General features: G+C 36.4%; 1 protein-coding gene across 5 annotated transcripts in view; it reads left to right on the forward strand.

Annotated features, from left to right (window-relative positions):
• Positions 1 to 20,458, forward strand: part of KCNQ5 (potassium voltage-gated channel subfamily Q member 5) — a gene marked incomplete at both ends in the record, with an annotated part of 602,709 nt that overhangs the window by 140,811 nt on the left and 441,440 nt on the right. The gene's annotated exons all lie outside the window — the stretch shown is intronic.

The following is a 20,458-nucleotide window of genomic DNA, read 5'->3' on the forward strand; positions in this document are numbered from 1 at the left end:
AGTGAGGCCCTTTGCAACTCAGTGACACCCTGGTTCAAAATAAAGAATAAAAATAGGGCTGGGAGGGGGTGTAGCTCTGAGGTAGAATGCCCCTGGGTTCCACCCCCAGTACAGTAAACAAACAAACAAACAAACAAACAAACACAATCAGTTTGAAAATGCAGCATACCTGATGTTTACTCAGGAAACTCAATGAATTATTGATATCCTTGGTGATTTATTAATCTTAAAACAATAAAACCAAATGACAAGAGATTTGGGTGATAGACAGCTACAGAAGAACAATCAATTTTTAATTTACTGTACTTTTATTGCTGTGTTGTAGTCATATGTAATAATGAGGTTTGGAGTGATACAAGCATGCATGCACACAGCACTTGGTGTATTTCACTCCTGGTCTCATTGAGTGTTCATTGGCCACATGATGCGTTATATGCCCATTTGGTTACCCAAAAAAAAGTAATAATACTAACAATAGTGCCACTTCATAATATAAGTTACTCTCTATGGCCAAATGTGGTCCTATTTGATACATTAAAAGTTATGAATCTGATGTTAAAATGCTTTGATTAGATATATAAAAAGCCTAACTCATTGGTCACTCATTCAGGTTTTGTATCTTAGAAGCCAAGCTTCAATGCTGCCAAGATTGTAATTTGCCAAAATCCTTCCACCTGGTGATAATATCCAAAAAAGGGGTTTACTGTTCAAGCTTTCAAGCTTTCACTTTCGTCCCCTCTACAATGTTTATTGAATTTCATCAATTTATGTCAATTTAAAATGATGAAACATCTTTAAATATGCCAGCTGACCAAAGATATTATTTTAGATTTTTGCTTAGGTTGAACTGGTGGTAGGATGCAAAAAAAGGGGAAAAAAAGGCTAAGATATGGCTTTTGATGTTAAGCTGCCTATAATTTAGCTGAAGAGAAAAAATGTCCAAAATTAGCTTTAATACAAGAAGGGTTATCCAAAGTGGAGTGAGGAGGGACAGACATAAAAGATAATTGAGAAATAGCATTTGAGTTGGGTCTTATGGGATAAACAGTGCTTTTGATAGAAGTGTTGAAAGGTAATTTCATAGAGAGGGTACAATATGAGCTAAGGTCTGAGCTCAGGAAAGTGCCAGGTGAATTTAAGTAGTGAATTATCTGGTGAGATTTGGGCTCAGAATCGAAAACAAGTATTAGAAAATATGGATTAAAAACAGGTTGGAGTCAGATTTGAGAAGGCTTGGTGTATTACTGAGTTAGTACTATTCTTTGGATAATGAGGAAACAAGAAAAAATAGTCAAAAGGTTTTTTCTGCCACAAAATTATATTCACAATAGTTGTAACAGGAGATATGTAAAATATATACATATTTTGAATATGAGATTATAAAATAGCTTAAACTACTTAAATTGCCATTTTCAAAAGTCAACAGAAATCAATCATCATAAATTTCATCTTTACTAATCCATCGTGGAATCCAAAGTGTGTATTTTTCTTTTTTTAAATACTTTTATTAGTACATTATAATTATACATCATAGTGAGGCTCAAAGTGATACAAACATACATGCACAGAGAACTTAGTCTGTTTCCTCCCAGATCCTACCTCGCAAAAGTGTGTGTTTACCATTGAATCATTATTTATTAATTAATTTATTTTTATGTGGATCATATTGAAAATGGCACACATTCAGAATGTGCTTGGTGCCCTCTCCCACCCCCCACTTCCTCTTCCCCTCTCCCAATAATGAATGTCCAGGTTAACCATGCTGTATTCATACATTTACACATATTTGAATGTAGCTCCTTTGTTAATCAACTTCAGCCTTCTTTGTCTCCTACCCTTCCATTTCAACTTTCATCCTTAAAATGTAACTTAGTCATTACTGTGGTTTAATACAAAAAGAAATGGATAAATTCTACAGCTTTATGACCACCTGCTATGTTCTAAGCACATCATAACACATTAAATACCTATATTCATTCCTAATTACTATATTTATTTAAAAGAGTTAAATTATGGTCATAATGCCCATATAATCCCCCAAATCATGAGCAAGTAAATAATTTTTAGACAGGAGAATGAAGCACAGAATATTTATATGAATTTCATCAAATTATTAGCAAGTAAATAATGGCATTAGGATTCAAGTATCATTTTGTGGGTTTTTTGTTGTTGTTGTTGTTCTGTTTTAGGTCTGGGGTTTTGCTACACTCTACTGCTTCACATTGGGATTAAGAAGGTGACAGAAATCTCTTAGTGAATGATCAAATTACTGTTGAGTACCTCTCTTGAACAAACACGGAGTCAGGTGGTAGTTATATCTTTTACCAAGAAAGTTATTATTACTTTTCTAATGAACTCATAAGTGAGGTGTTGGGAGACAGATACAAGACTCTAATTACAAGCTAATATTTGTGCTATGTGCTATGAAGTAATATATAGTTGAGACTATATAAGAACAGGAACTTGCTCCCCAGAGCAGGAGTAATGGTCCCAGGCCTGGAAGCTAATACTCTAAGATGTGTGGGTGTTAACAGGTAATGAAGAGGAGAGGATTTTAGGTAAAGAAAATAGCCTAAGCATAAAGATTTGTGTCTTCTTTAAGTAAAAACTATATTTCAAGACAAATGAGCTTGAAAGTAAAAACCAGGGTCTTAAAGAACATGCTTCCAGTCTGGTAAGGCCCCACATATTGATATGGGAATTCACCTTCAAAGTCAACGCCAATTATTCTGAGTCTCTATCTGTTTCACAAATAGGATCTCTACACCCTTCTGAACTAAGACCTAAAGTATGCAGCGTTTATACCAACAAACTGAAATAACCAATCCATGTAAATAGAGGACTGAACTGTTATTGCAAAAAGCTCTCTTTCTGTCCTAATAATCCATAATATTGTGTTTCTGGTTTTTATGAGTTATGGGTACTGTAAAATCGAATACCTGGTTTTATTAGAGACAGGGCATGGTGACTATGCGCAGTGACAAAGGATGGAAAGGGCAGGATGAATCATTCTAGGCTCTTCTAGATTTCAGAAGAATACTTCCTGAAGAAGGAGGAAAATTTGTGTGCCCATTGTCAATGTTTGAATGTCATTAACAACTTTGGCACTTAGGACTTAGGGCAATTTTCTACTTGCTAAGTTTTGTTAATAAGACCTATATAGTCATGTAACAAACACCGCGGTCCAGCTATAGCATGTTTTCATCAGCCCCCAGATTTCTCCATTCCTCTTCCCATCCTAGCCTCTGGCAGTCACGGATCTCATTTCTGGCCCTGTAGTTTCGCCTTTTCCAGAATGTGGGCTGTTCAGTGTCTGTAATTCTTCGCTGAACTGTCACATTAGTCCATACTTACCTTTTACAGACTCATGCGCATTTAGCTAATTTCTCCTTACCTATTAGTACATAGCCCCCCTCCCTCTGCCACACTTTGCAAAGACGAAATGATTTGTATACCCTCTTGGAAGAGTTTGTTGCTCTTTGAAATTAAGTTTATTTGATTTCCTCCCCCTCAGCCTTGAGCTTAAGGAAAGTTGTGATTTTGCACATATTATGGCTTTTGTTCATCATTCAAGAGAATGGTCTTTCAGCATCCCCTGTGAAGGTGGAACTCCTTTTTCCACCTCTTAACAAGTGTTAACTAATTTTGGATTTTTTGAAGCATTTCAGAATTCTATTTTACTTATGTTTTAAGGAGCCTCTATAGCCCTATCTTACATGATCTTACTTGTTAATTATTCAGAAGACTATATGTTGCCTTTTAATAACTTGTAGAGTTTTTTAGAGATTACTTATCATGACTCAGTGAATCTACTTGTACATAAGCACTGAAATCACTTTTCAAAAAACAGTAGTGTCAAAGTGTCATGAATTCTATGGCTCAAATATGATATAAGAGGAGCCTTGTGACCTGCCCAAATTCCTGTTTATTATATTTTTTAATTCCTGAGTTTTATATATAAGATTAATAACCAGATAAAGATTAACAACCATATAATAACCAGAGATAAATATCTCTGGTATGTATTTATCATTCTATGTTATATGTGATCAAATAGTTGAAATATACATACTTGATAGAGATACATCTATTAAAACAATAATTGTTTTTAATTCCTTTGAATCTGAACAAAAAAACAAAATTTAAAAATTCTTTTAATATTTCTATATATCATTGCATCAGCATTAAGGCAAGCTTCCATGTTAAAAATCATGCTCTAAGCCGGGCATGGTGGTGCACGCTTGTAATCCCCGCTCTTGGGAGGTGGAGACAGGAGGATCACGCAAGTTCAAAGTCAGCTGTGCTGGCTTAAGAGACACTGTTTCCAAATTGAAATATATATATATATATATATATATATATATATATATATATATATAATAGGTCTGGGAGTTGGGAGTGTAGCCCAGAAGTAGAAGGGTTTCCAGGAACCCCAGTACCTTAAAAAAAAAAAATCATGCTCTAAACCAGATGTGGTGGCGCATGTTTATAATCCCAGTACTTGGCTAAGACAGGAGGATCGTGTGAGTTTGAAGCCAACCTTAGCTACTTAGTGAGGCCCTCTGCAACTTAGTAAGACCCTGTTTTCAAATAAAATATAAAATAGACCTGGAAGTGTAGCCCAGCGGTATAATGCCCCTGGGTTTCATCCCTCATACTGCAAAAAAGTTAATGATGATGTTAATAATGGAACCCAGGAACATTCTACCTCCGAGCTATACCTCCAGCCCTATTTTTTATTTTTTATTCTTTACTTTTTTGAAACAGGCTCTCCCTGAGTTGCAAAGGGCCTCACTAAGTAGCTGAGGTTGTCCTCGAACCGAGATCCTCCTGTGTCAGCCTCCTAAATGTTGGGATTACAAGTGTGTGCCACCTCGCCCAGCTTAATTTCTTTTTTTAGAAATTGAAAAGTTTCATGTTTTAGTTAGAATGATTCAAGGAATATTTATAAGGCATAGACCAGTGTTGACCAACAGCTGAGATGGTTTCCTTATGTGACTATTGTGAGTTGTGCTACAATAAACATGGATATACATGTATTTCTACAGTTTTCTGACTTTAATTCTTTTGGAAAGTTATTGAAGAGCTGTACAGCTGGTCATGTGGTGGTTCCAATACTGTGGGGTTTTTTTTGTTTGTTTGCTTGTTTTTGTGTACTGGGGGGTGGAACCCAGAGGCTTTCTACCTCCGGACTATACTTCCAGACCTATTTTTTTTTAATATTTTATTTGAAAATAGGGTCTCCCTAAATTGATGAGAGCCTCAGTAAGTACCTGAGGCTGGCTTCAAACCTGTGCCATCCTCCTGTCTCAGCCTCCCAAGATTACAAGTGTGTGCCACCACACCAGGCTCCAATTACTTGTTTTTGTTTTGTTTTTTGGTTTTTTTTAATTTTTTTTATTTATTTATTTTATTTATTTATTTATTTATTTATTTATTTATTTATTTATTTATTTATTTGTGGTACTGGGGTTCCTGAAAGCCCTTCTACCTCCGGGATACACTCCCAGACCTATTTTTATACTTTTAAAATTTGGAAACAGGGTCTCTTAAGCCAGCGTGGCTGGCTTCGAACCTGTGCGATCCTCCTGTCTCTGCCTCCCAAGCGCTGAGGTTACAACCGGGTGCTACCACGTCCTGCCAATTACTTGTTTTTTGAGGAAGCTCCAAACTGATCTTCATAGTGATTGTACTTATTTACAATTCCATTGATGATGTATGAGTTTATATTTTCCCACATTCTTGACAGCATTTATTATTGTTTGTATTTTTGTTGTTGTTGTTATTGTTTGCAGTACTACGGATGAAACCCAGGGGCATTGTACTTCCAAGCTATACCCCCAGCCCCATTTTTTATTCTTTATTTTTTGAAACAGGGTCTCACTGAGTTGCAGAGGGCCTCACTAAGTACCTGAGGCTGTCCAAGAACTGCGATCCTCCTGTCTCAGCCTCCCGAATGCTGGGATTAACAAGCGTGCGCCACCAGGTCCGGCTTATTGTTCGTATTCTTGATGACTGCCATTCTAACTGGAGTTAGATAGACTGTACCAGTACTTCGAAGTGTTTTGTCTATGTTGCCCTCTAGTAGTTTCAGAGTTTAATATCTTACATTAAGATTTTTTATTTATTTAGAAGTGACTTTTGTATAGGGATGTGGTCAAACTTCAGTCTTCTGCATCTGGATGTTTGTTTCGCAGCATTGTGTGTTAAAGAGGCTGTCCTTTCTCCAGTGTATGTTTTTGCATCTTTTTCAAGATTCAGTTGGCTATAGATGTGTGGATTTGTCTGTGGCTTCTCCCTCTGTTCCGCTGGCCTGTGTATCTATTTTTATACAATCCCATGCTGGTTTTGTTTTTATGGTTCTATAGTATGTCTTGCAATACCTCCAGCTTTGCTTTTTATGCTCAGGATTGTTTGAGGTATTTGAGGTCCTTCATCCTTTCATTTGTTTTTCTAGTTCTATGAAGAATAACATTGGTAATTTGATGGAGATTGCATTGAATCTATAGATTGTTTTGAGTAGTATGGGCATTTTAATATCAGTTCCTGCAATGCATTAACGTGGGAGGTCTTTCCACCTGCTAGTGTCATCTTCAATTTCTTTCTTCAGTGTTTTGTACTTTTTATTGTAGAGGTTTCTCACTGCCTTAGTTGAATTTACTCCTATGATTTTTTTTTTGGAACGATGGCTATTATGAATGGTATTGCTTCATGATTTATCTCTTAGCAAATTGTTAATGGTATATTTTAAAAGTGTCCTTTTTTGGAACTGGAGATTGAACTTAGGGACATTCTACCTCTGAGCTAACCCCCCATCCCTTTTTATTTTTATTTTTTAATTTGAAACTGGATCTTGCTAAGTTTGCTGAGGTTGGCCTCAACCTGTAATCTTCCTGTCTCAGTCTTCTAGGTACTACAAATACAGGTGTGTACCACCACTGGGTAAAGCTACTGATTTTTGCATATTGATTCTGTATCATCTTTACTAAATTTATTAGTTTGAATGGCCACTTGGTAGATTCTTTAGATTTTTCTTAATATGAAAACATGTCCTCTGCAAACAGAGGTAATTTGACTTCCTCCGTTCGTATTTGTGTGCCATTTATTTATTTATTTATTTATTGCCTAATTTCACTCGTTAAAATTTCAAGTACTATGTTAAATAAGAGCAGTGACGACATTCTTATCTGTTCTTTATCTTAAAGATACTTTCATTTTTTCCCCATTCAGTATGGTGTTGACTATGGGTTTATCATATACAGCGTGTATTGTGTTGAGGTATGATTTTTCTATACATAATTTATTCATAATTTATTATGAAGAGATATTGAAATATATTAAAAGCTTCTCTTGCATCTTTTATAATAATTATATGATTATTATCTTAGATTATATTTATGTGATTTATAATATTCATTGATTTCCACATGCTGAATTATCTTTACTTCCCTGGAATGAAAACAACAAGACCATAGTGTATGATTTTTTTGATGTGCTGTTGAATTTGATTGGCTAGTATTTTGTTGAGGATTTTTGCATCTATGTTCATCAGTGATGTGGATCTATAGTTGTGTGTGTGTGTGTGTTTGTTTTGTTGTTTTGTTTTTTGCAGTACTGGGGATTGAACCCAGGGGCACTATGCCTCCGAGCCACATCTCAGCCCTATTTTATTCTTTATTTTGAAACAGAGTCTCACTAAGTTGCAGGGACCCTCTCTAAGAAGCTGAAGATGGCTACAAATCTGTGATCCTCCTGTCTCAGCCTACCAAGTACTGGGATTATAAGTGTGCAGCACCACTTTTGGTCTATAGTTTTTTGTTTCATATTTATTCAGTGCCTGTAATCACCTTTAAATGTACTCATTTTATTTAGATTGTACATTTTTGTTGTTTACATTTATATTAATTTATAAAAATATTAAGTTATGTTTCTATAAGAAGGAAGCATGTTAGGCTAGGTGTTTTCCAGAGATCCTTCTGACTTGGTTGACTTAAAGATACAAAGTAGAAGTATATAGCGAAGAAGTGACTCTGAGCATCAACCCCAAATGGTCAGAAATTTCAACATGAATAATTATGACTCTATTGAGACTATCACAGTTTTTAATACTGGGATTGAACCCAGGGGCATTATACCTCTGAGCTATACCTCTAGCCCTTTTAATTTTTTATTTTGAAGCAGGGTGTCACTAAATTGCTGAGAGCCTTGCTAAGTTGCTGACACTAGCTTCGAAACTGTGATCCTTCTGTCTCAGTCTCCGAAGTACTGGGATTATAAGCATGTGCCACCACACTTAGCTGAAACTATAGATTTTGATAGTGGCGAAGAGATATTTGGATTTTAAGATTTTTGTATTGAAAATAGAACAGCTTAAAGCCACAAGAAAGTTAGAGGCACCGTGTGAACCTCTTCTTTCAGATCAAACTGCTTTTGGGCCAGGACGACGACCAAGCAGCAACGAGTTGGACAGAATCCAAAGCCTTAGGCAATAAATGGACTACTTGGTAAGATTCTTCTCTGAGAATGTAAAGAGATGGAGTTTAAATGTAGCCTCTGATCCATAAACTTTTGGAGCTGTAACTCTGAAGTCAAAAGACATAAATCTTAGCAAACAAATTCCCTTGTCTTTCAGCTTTCACTCTCTTTCCCACTCTGGTTTTAAGCAAAATATTATTAGGGTAGAAGAAACAATGATCAGTGCAAGTTGATTTTGGCTAAAGTTAAAGGAGGACCATATGTAAGTTCAGCTCTATAGGATAACAGTCTGCCTCTATTTTTATTTAGCTCCCAATAGAATAATGATCATGCAGCCGAACATTCTGGAATACTTGTTTCTAAAAGAAGCATTGCCCAAATTTTAACAGGTACATAAATGGAGGACTATGTCTTTATGAGTAGATAACCATGCCTCCCAGTTTATACAAGAGTCCTAGTTTTCATCCTTTTTCTTTTCTTTTCTTTTCTTTTTTTTTGGGGGGGGGGTGGCAGGGTCTGGGGATGGGACCCAGGGGCATTTTGACCTCCAAGCTACAACCTCTGCCCAATTTTTTATTCCTTATTTTGAAACAAGGTCTGACTAAGTTGCAGAGGGCCTCACTAAGTAGCTGAGGCTGTCTGCGAACCGCGATCCTCCAGTCTTAGCCTCCCGAATGCTGGGATTACAAGCGTGCGCCACCATGCCCGGCTCACCCTTTTTTTTTTAAATGCATGGCTTGGATAAAAATATAATTGGTCACCTTGTTACTGAGCTACTCCTCTAGAGATGAGATGCATACTCCCCATAAAAGGAAAGTAGCTAGGTAAATGTGCTCACAAGTAATATTAGATACTACTGAAGCCTGATGTTTAAATATTTTATAGTCGCATTAAGATAATTAAAGAGGTACAATATAAGGAAAAGGATAAAGTTCACCTATGCCTAAATACACATACATTCACCAGTCTTTCTTTTTCACATTGACATGCTAATGAGACATAATAGTATGGCAAGAAGAAAGAGGAAGAAAGTAGATAGGATGTGCAAAAAAGACAACCCTTACTAAGAGGGTGACAGGACGAGAAGCAGTGCTTACTAAACAGGATGTACTGAGACACTAGGACTTCTGCCCCAGGATGAAGCAGAACTCCTCTGAGCAGCCCAAGTACTAAGAAGGAGACAGTCTCCTTCCATCCTTCTGATAACAAGCCTCCTCTTCACAGTGACCGTGCGCGACTGTTGGCCTTTGCCTATACTTGGTAACTTTTATTAATAAACCAAGTCCAGCAATTCATGCTGTACCAGGAAAGGCTCTAGCTGGAAGAGCAGCATTAGGATTCCAGATTTAGGTCTAATAGACAGTACAGCAAGGTCTCCTGGGTAAAGTTTTAAGAGCAATTAGGGCTAATTAAAAAGACAGGCTTGTCAGCACCTGAACAACGTGGAAAAAAGTCAGTGACTCGGCTTTTCATTTTGAGCTGCACCCAAGTTAGTGCTGAATACAGTTGGTTTTTCAGGAGTGTGTATGTGTGTGTATGTGAGTGTGTGTGAGTGTGTGTTTGTGTGTGTGTGTAGTGTAGGGGGGTGAGAGAGTTGATAAACATAGATACAGTTCAGCTTTGGAATAAAAGTGAAAGGCATTCTTAGTTGCTTTCAAATCTTCTAAAAATAGCCTCAAATCTCTGCCAAAGTCAATATAAACAGGATTCCCATGGAAACCCTCTGGGCTAAAGGCGGGGGTGGGGTATTTTTTTTCATTAGTTATTGGTTAAATGACTCTTACCTATTTTTATGTAACATAGAAACTGATGATCAAAACCCTAAAGACACCTGCTTATCTAAGATGGATAGTACAGCAGTGTTAGTACTTAATTCAAAATGTTCACAAGGAAAGTGTTGTAGAAAAAACACACACCACCTTTTGTCATATTCAGTGCTTTTCGTATGCATTAGCTTGTAACTAGCTTTTTTTTAGTGTATGTGAGTATGTGTGTGTCTGCGTGTGTGTGTATATGTATGTGTGTGTGTGTGTGTGTGTGAGAGAGAGAGTGTGTGTGTGTGTGTGTGTGTGTGTGTGTCTGTGCGCGTGTGTGCGCGTGTTATTACTGGGGATTGAACCCAGGTGTGTTCTGCCTTCAAGCTATACCTCCACTCTATTTTTTATTTTAAAACAGGGCCTCATTTCAAGCTGTTGAAGCACTTGTTAAGTCGCCTAGACTGCCCCTGAACCTATGATCCTCCTGATTCAGCCTCTTTAGTACTTGGATGACAAGTATGCACCACTGTCCCCTGCTAGTTTTTTATATTAGTGGTCCCATATATTTGATATGATAGCAGTCAACTTTCTTTACTTTTTTTTTCATTTTGAGGAGTCCCTCTTTTTATGTATTTGCCAATTCTGAGAAACTAAGAAAATTTAAGATAGACAATATGCCTGGTATGTTTCCTTGACATGCCCTTGTCCCAGCTCTAGTGATAAGGAAAGCTGTATGTGGGATCCCTTGTGAAGTTGGCCCTGGGCAGTTTAATTTTCTTCACTTTTAAATGTAGGGCGAAATTTTCAAGAGATATTAAGAGCCAGGAATCATCAATTTATTTATATTTCCTCTTAGAATTTTAAGACCATTGAGAAAAGTTTTTAACAAACTAGTAATAACTATTATAACTATTTTAACTATTATAACAACCATTTTAGAAATAAGGAAATAAGAATTTAAATAGTTTTTAAATTGCAGAAACAAGAATATAATGAGATTATATGTATTTGCTGAATTATATAATTATTATATAATTGCAGAAACAAAAGTATAGTAATATTATATATCCTCCATATAAGTTTAATATAAAAATTGCAGAAACAAGAATATAATGAGATTATATGTATTTGCTGAATTATATAATTATTATATAATTGCAGAAACAAAAGTATAGTAAGATTATATATTCTCCATATAAGTTTAATATAAAAATTATGGCTAACTCAATGACTGGCAGTCATTTAAAAAATTAATAGCTTTATTCTTTTATTTTATCCTTTTCCCCTTTTTACCTTTTCAATAATGCATTTTTAAGCCACATTATAAACAATAATTAATATACATACATGGTTCTTAATAACCTATGAAATACTTTCCTGTAGATAAGATTTAATCATCACAAATATAAATTTAAAAGGTTATAATTTTATAGTTATCCCATGATTATAAAATAACTTTGTTTCCTCATGTAGTTAACATTAGGTACCCCATAATTTTATAAGATATTTTTGTACTAATTATAATGAATATTGTTGTCTTAATATTTATATATTTAAATAAAAACTGTATGCAATTCCCTAAAATATTACAGCTTACAAAAATTGCTGGGGGTGGTGACGCATGCTTGTAATCCCCCACACTTGGGAGGCAGAGACAGGAGGATCGCGCAGGTTCGAAGCCAGCCTTGTTGGCTAAAGAGAGCCTGTTTCCTAATAAAAATATAAAAAATAGGTGTCTGAGAGTGTAGCCCAGAAGTAGAAGGGTTTCCAGGATCCCCAGTACCACCAAAAATCAAAACAAAAAAAACTAACAAAAATATATTACATAGCTACATCTTAGTGTAGTACTGGCTAGAAAAAAAATTATTTAATAGGCAGAAGTGTCCACAATTCCCAGATGGTATTTGTTAAGTCTCCAAGGTGAGGTGTTACAAAGGTCTGTTTTTCTCCTCTTGTCATGGCCTCCCAGAGGCCTGTGTAGAGAGAAGTGTGGGTCCCCACATACCCTCATCATCAGAGCTGGATTAGGGATATGTTCAGCCAACATCTCCCTTCTCACCCCGCCTCTGTTACCCAAGGGAATACAAGTAGAGGGACCTGATTAATCAAAATGTCTATAGGTTCTCCATAGATGAAGAACTTTTATAATCACATTGAATGTTTGTGGGAAAAGAAAAAATAGTATATGAAAATCAGGAAATGATGGGGTTTTTTGTTGTTAACTTTTCAGATTTAAAATTATTTGTGCCTGATTTTAGTTTTGTCAGGAAGCAAGAGTTGAGAGGGCAGGCACAAGGTAAGAAATGCAAGTCTTGGCATTTCTCAGAGCTGTGCTCAGAAAAGCGTTGCCACCAGATAGCTGAGTGACTCTACCATGCTTTTTTTTTTTTTAATTGGTGCATTATAGGTAAACGTCTTAATGGAGTACAAGATGGTAGAGGCATACCTGCATGCATCACCATGTCCTTTTATAAAACCGGTTTTTAATTTAGATACTCTACATTTTTGTTTATTTATTTATTTTTTGCAGTACTGGGAATGGAACCCAGGGGCATTGTAGCTCTGAGCTACACCTTCAGCCCTATTTTTTAGTCTCTTTATTTTTGAAACAGGGTCACATTAAGTGAAGGGCCTTGCCAAATAGCTGAGGCTGTTCACGAACCGTGATCCTCCCGAATGCTGGGATTACAAGCATGTGCCACCATGCCAGACCTTACTCTACACTTTTTTTTTATTAAAGACCACACAGCTAATGATATGGGATCATATATCATTTTAATCTGGCATCAGTATACACAGGAGTCAAACAGGCTTGGAACTGTAGTATTTTGAAAATATCAGGCCAAAAGGTGTAGAATACAGCCAGAACTGTGATATTGATATAATCTATCAGAAAGTTAATTTAGAATAACATCTAAAATTGGGCAGTGTTTCCTAAGTACTAGATAAACACAATCTATTATCCAAATAAGAAGAGGGTGGCACTATGTCATGGTTAAATAAGTGTATTACACATAGTTTGTTACTGTTTGAGTATGTAACATTTACTGCTATGTATTCCAAATCATTGAAGTATATTACATTCATCCATTTTAGTTGAAGTTTCCTTTTATGCTTTCTATTAAGTTGGCATATCATTGTCATTTGAATCTAATTTAAATATTTAGTCTCTTCTTCTCGACATATAAAAGTAATTGGGTAGCAGTGAACCATTTTAGTAATGCTTGTAGTTAATACACACACAACCCTACACAATCACATTGTTAAGCTGTTATACAAATCAGATGTTTTCATATAACAATAAAAACATATTCCCCATAAATGATAGATTTTAGTTTTACCTGAAAACTGTGAACAATATATTATATTATTTGTTATGAACATAAGAATTGATTTTCATATAAATATCTTTTTTCATTTATTTTTCTTTCTGAGAAATACCTGGTGCCCTAGGCCCTGGGCATGTCACTTCCCTAGCACACTGAATAGTACTAACAGACCTTACACTATTTTTTAAACAGGATTAATAGCCCTAGAGGCAGGATGTGTTGGCCTTAAAGGGATGAGTTATTATAAACACTATCTGTGTAGACATTTGCAAGAAACAGTGTAGGAGTGAAAATTACAGGTTCAAGAACCTATTTTTCGTCTTTCTCCCACACATATACTCATCTGTCATATTCTTACCCAAAAGTTTGCAAATTTCCAGTGTTTCTCAATAAGCCCTTCATTTAAACAAATGCACAAAGTGTCAGTTACAGGTCACACTTGGTGCCCTTTATTGTCTTATGTCAAGACTCTTTACATTTGAATTTTTACAAGTCTAATATTTTAGTACCAGAGCAAAATTGTGCTATGGGTAGAAAGGTGTCCATTTCATGTCTGAGGCCCTTTTGTAACTTCTCCCCTAAAGGAGGCCTCCAGCTAGTGCTGTCTCAGTTCCATAGCATTCTAGCTAAGGTGTGGCAATGAAGGAGAGGAGTTCTGAGAGGAGGAATATTATGCTTGGAAGAACATTTTTAATGTTCCATATTTCCCAAGTAGTCCTTTGAAGGATCAATGTGCTATTATTGAAGCATAAGGCACTTGGGGGAGGAAAGGTGAACTGAATTCTAGCTTCACCCTGGAGAAGCTACCACATCTCTTTTCACTCTTGTCTTTATCTCAATATGCAACACCAAGGAAAACAATTATTTTTACCAGATCCAGGGCTCTCTTTTATAAAATAACTGTAAACTCTAACTTAGTATGTATGTGTAAGGTCTTTTGATAACACTACCTAAAGAAGGAAAGACAGTCTAAGTGAGCCCAAGTCACCAGAAAGGCTGTATTGGCAAGGTCATATGCAGAACATTAAGAAAATGTCAATACATGACTTCTAATCATGAAGAGACACTCCACTGGTTTAATTGAAAAATTAGGCCCAATTAAAAATTTCACTGTTTTGGAACGGCAACAACAAAAATAATAACAAAGAAATGAAAAGGCACTGGGAGACTTTATCAGAATGTGCAGAAATGAATGCTTGGTAAGTAAAGTAAAAGAATATAAACAATTTGATGCAACAAATTCGTCTTAATACTCTATCTGCCAATTACTAGGGAAAGTGCTAGGGACACTGTCTTTAATAAAGGAAACATAATTCCTAATCTCTTGGAGTAATTTATAATGTAGTGTGTATGGGGCAGATGAGGTGCAAGAGAGGTAGAAAATTAGTCATCAGTGAGGAAGAAGATCAGGTGAAAATAAGGGCAATACAAACAACCACAACAGAATGATGTGTCAAGATAGCTGGTGTCTACTTTACACTGTGGGTCAGGGAAGTTCCTTCTGATAAAGTGATATTATACTTGCACTCACCAAAAAGTGAGCTAGCTCTGTGAAGACTTCAAAAAGAATATTCCATGAATATTCATGTTCCAGCTAGATCAAAAAAGGTCCTAAGAAGATAGTAAGCGGGAGGTGCTTAAGGATCAGTATGGCTGGAGCGTGGTCAAGGGGAAAGTGTGAACCTAGATCATTACCAGTGCACAGGAGGCCACTCATATCCCCTTTCTGTACCACGAGTAAGGAAGCCACATTTTATTATAAGCATGACGAGTTGTCACTGGAAAGTTTTAAACAGAAGAATGGGTTGACCCAATTCATATATATAAAGCATAGATATAGAGTATCTAAGTACATCTAAGCATGATCAAATGCAAAAATCAGAGATGCATCCCAAAAATGTGAATACCCATGTGTGTTTTTCAATGCCCAATATCATCTGAGGAGCTTCTAAAATAAAATGTCAGTGTCCATGGTCCACTCAAGATCAATTAAATCAGTCTCTGAAAAGGACCTGAGCATGATTTGTTTTTAATCTCTCTAGCTGATTCCAAGAGCAGCCCAGGGTGAGAAACTCTGGACTGATCATTGATAATTTCCTGAAGAAATATGCACAGAACTGCTGTATGAGCGTATGCTGTGGACATGGCAAACTGCCTGCTTTTGACATATGGAAGGAAAAACAGCAATAAAATGCAAGTACACATGTTCAGAAGCTTCTTATGTCATAGCTTTGCCTGAAAATAATTTGTATGAAAGACAAGAAGTTAAAGCAGTGGATTTTTCCTTTTCTTTGTTTCAAGATGGGGAAATTAGTCCAACGAGACTTCAGAGATGTAGAGGACTCAACTGCTGTTAATTTGATTGAAGTGGGAAGTCAGCCAGATTATTTAAGATCTTATTTTAGGCAGTGTGCTGACAGGTGCTATACCTTCTATTACACCCTCCCAGAAAGGGCTAGACTCAAGTAGATCCAAAATTTAGAACTACATTCAATAAAAGAAACAGAAGCCTGTCGATCTGTAAGCAGGCAACAGCATGATGTCTTCTTGATCTCATCCCGAACTCCAGGTTGAGAAAATGCAAATGGGAGACATGACTTTAAAATGGATTTTAGTGGCTCATTTAACTAAAGGTTCTTTCAAGGAGAAATAAACTTAAGAAAAAATATATGTCAGGTGGAATAATTTTGTTATCAATAATCCAAGCACAGAAGAAACAAGAAAAGAAAGAAGTAGACATTAAGTGGCCCTCCGGCATGATCCCTCTGGCATGGTCCCTCCAGAAAATTCTCACCTGTTCTGCTTTTTTGTCTGGGCCACAAGAGCATCAGTAGGTGACTGTGAAATGTCTTAGTGATGGTTCAACAAGTAGATTTAATTCATAGTTCTGAAAAGAATAAAATGAATGAAACTATTATAATATTTAAAAGGAATAAAATACATTAAATATAATCTGCAGAACAATCAACTTTATTTTAAAAACAGAGCACATAAGATGACTTGAGTTATTTACAAATCAGCCAGATTCATTGTGAAATCAAACTGTTTCAAGTATAAAGAAGCCTTATTCACATATGAAGGTCTATTTCATTTTCCATGTTTTTAAAGCATTCTGTTGCATGTTGATGTGGGTATTATAATACCTTGTTTGTTAGTAAGATTCATTAAGAACTTGCATACAAATCTCATGGGTTAAGTAAGCTGACAAGCTAAAAATACAAACTTTTAAAATTTATTTATATTTTTATAATTTTGGAGCATTGTAATTATACATCATAGTGAGGTTCAAAGTGATACAAACATACTTAAGGACTCCTTTTCTACTCAACAATTATATACCAGCAATAATGGCCCTCACAGGAGTGATATCAAAATAAATGTAGCACTATAGGAAAGTTTCCTTTGTTCATTTACTCAATCATAAATTTTATTGTGCACTAATGTCCAAACACTGTATCATGCCTTGAAATATATAGATGAACATAAAATACTTGCAGACATCAAGGGACTTTCAGTCTAGAAGTGGGAGGAGGATTAAAATCAAAGAATAGCAGTAAATCTGATGTAATTGAAAGCTGTTCTTACACATTTACAGGAAGATCAGACTAAGGAGTGGAGATTTTTTTGGGGGGGAAGTGAATGGAAATCCACGAGAGACTAGGGCTTTGGTGCAGACATGCAAGTCTGTGTGACCAGAAAAAGAGGGATGCTGGGGCGAGGCACGCACTGACAGTAGCAAGACCTCCAAAGGTGTGAGTTGCCATCCAAGGCTCAAACAAGATGCAAAAATAGCAATTTATTCTAATGAAAGAAAATAACAATTAATAGATTTTTACTTGAATTAAACTTACTTTTTTTTAACAAGGAGCTTGAAAATTGGAGCATATTGAACTTGTTAGGAAAACAAAGTATTTTTCAGTAATTTAAAAATGGCTTCTATGACCTCATAAACACAATTACCTTTTCTCTACACTCTTTTTTTTCTATTTTTTTTATTGGTGCACTGTACTCATACATCATAGTGGGATACAAACTTTTGTAGACATACATGCACACATCGCCCAGTCAGCCCCCGCCCGATCCCCACCCCATTCTCTCCCCATCCCTCCTTCCCATGCTTGGCTTAGTGGTTGACATCTAGTATTATAGCAATTTATCCAAAATTAAAAATGATAATCTCATATAACAGTTTCATTTGTCTGATACCAAGATTTTGATGACTTAAAGATAACATTTCAATATTTCTTTTTGCTTTCTTTCTTACCAGAGAATATTTTTTTTCTATTTTTTTAGGTGAAACTATCATATATTTATATATTTATTTTTCAGAAAAAAAATCTATCCCAATATGGAATATGGATTCTAGATACCCAAAACGATCTTGAAAAAGAACAAAGCTAGAAGATATATATTTTCTGATTTCAAACCATATAAAGCTACAATAATTGAAACAGTGTAGTACTGTTCTAAAGGCAGATATATAAACCATTGGAGTTAAATAAAAGCCTAGAGCTAAATTCTTCCCTATATTATCAAGTTATTTTTGACAAGGTTTCCACGAACATTTGGTGGTGGAAATAATAATCTTTTAACTAAATATTGTTGAAAAATAATAATTACATGGAAAAGAATAAAATTGTACCCTTACCTAATCCCATATACAAGTATTAACTCAAAATAGATAAAAGACCTAAATATAAATCTTAAGACTATAAACTTTTAGAAGAAAATCTGGGTCATAAAACCTCACAACATTGAAATTGGCAGTGATTTCTTGGATATGATTTCAATGGCACAGGCAAGAGAGGAGTATACAAACTCCCTAAAAAATAAAAAAAATTGTATACCCAAAGACAATGTAAACAGAGTTAGATGTTACTAATAGAATGGGATAAACTATTTCCAAATGCTATATCTGAAGGTATATTAATATTCCAACTAGACATCCTAAAAATTAACAACAATAAAGGCAAACAATACAATTTAGAGATAGGTAAAAGACTAACATAAATAATGAATCTCCATAGATAACCAATCCTAGTTGTCTGTTGGATGGAAAATCTTGTTTCTCTGGTTCTGGTGTGTGTTACCTATTTCTTCTTTGTAGTTAATCTCTTTGAGTATTTTCTCTAGCGCTGGTTTTGAAGACATAAATTCCTTCAGTTTCTGTTTGTCATGGAAGCTTCTTATTTCTCCATCTAATTTGATAGAAAGTTTTGCTGGGTAGGAAATTTTTGGCTAGAAGTTGTTTTCTTTCAGAGTTTGGAATATGTTACTCCAGTCCCTTCTGGCTCTCATGACTTGGATTGGGAAGTCTGGAGTGATTCTAATTGGTTTGCCTCTGAATGTCACTTGGCCCTTTGTTTTTGTTGCCTTTAAGATTCTCTGCTTGGCTTCCACATTGGTCATTTTGACAATGATGTGGCGTGGGGATCCTCTTCTCCGATCCTGTCTAAAGGGAGTTCTATAAGTTTCCTGGACCTGTGTATCAACCTCTTGCTCTATGTTTGGAAAATTTTCTGGTATTACTTCCTTGAAGAGATTGTTGATCCCTTTGGTTTCACTTTCTTCTCCCTCCTCTATTCCAATTATTCTTAGATTATTTCTCTTGAAATGGGCCCATATTTCTTCAATGTCAGATTCCTGCTGTCGGATATTTTTTTCTAGATTAGAAACTATGCTTTCATTTTTGGAATGATCATCTTCTAAGAGCGAGATTCTTTTCTCCATGTGATCTAATCGGTTGTTCATGCTTTGAATTGAGGCCTTTACTTCATTAATTGCATCCTGTATCTCTTTTTGGCTCTCTCTGAGTTCTTTTTGAAGCACCTCTATTATTTCTACAGTTATTTTCCTGATTTGATCTTCTAGAAATCTCTGATTTTCTGTTTTATCGGGTTCTGATGTTGTGGGGTTGTGGGCATTGATTGCTCCAGTATTATTCCTCTTTCCCATGATTTCGGAAGCTTGTGCCTTCTCTGGGTTCTTCCCTTGGGTCACTATGACTTCACTTAAGGTGCTCTGGATCTCGAGTCTGTAGTATCTCTGACCCCACTACTCCTTTACTGGGTTGTATCACAGAGTCTCTGACCCAGGGAATCGATAGAGGCTGCTTTAGACTATGGGGGGTGCCAGGTTGCACGTTCTCCTATGGTGTGATATCTCTGCCACCGCCACTCCCCCACTGGGTCGAGTCCCAGGAAGTACAATACTGGAATTTCTCCTCTGTGACCCGCAATTTGACTCACTGTTCTTGAGTTCGCAGATGTAGCTGTACTGGACTCGTTAATATTCGCTGCTGCTGCCACCGGTGGCAATATGGCGCCGCTGCTACATCCTCGGCCATGAGGCTGGCTTATTTCTTCTTGGTTTTGAGTTCCACTCTGAGTCCCTGCAGCATGTGCTGAGCTCAGCCACTGGGAGCTTTAGATGCTCCCTGTGCTGAAAAATCCCGCCTGGCTGTTCCACAGCGGCTCACCTCGGCTTGCTGTAGCCGTCCGGTGAACTCGCCGCTGCCGCCGGCAGTATGGCGCTGCTGCCGCGTCCTCGGGCGTGAGGCCGGTGTATCTCCTCTGTGGCTCTGAGCTCTGTTCTCAGTCGGCTTTCTCTCTGGAGCCTGGTGATTTTTTTGTTTCTCTGGTGATGGTGTTTTGTGGCTATGAAAGGCGCTGATTTTGTGGTAATGGAGATTGGTTTTTAGCAGGACTCTTAAGCCCCGCTTTTCTCAGTCGCCATCTTCCCGGAAGTCACCTTTTCTCTACACTCTTGCCAACACTTGTCGTTTCTTGTGTTTTAGATAATAGCCATCATAGCAAATACATGGTGCCCTCTCACTGTGGTTTTGATTTGCATTTTTCTGATGATTAGTGACAATGAGCACATTTTCATACTTAGGTG

This window comes from Muscardinus avellanarius (genome assembly GCF_963383645.1).
Source record: "Muscardinus avellanarius genome assembly, chromosome: 8".
NCBI lineage: Eukaryota > Metazoa > Chordata > Mammalia > Rodentia > Gliridae > Muscardinus > Muscardinus avellanarius.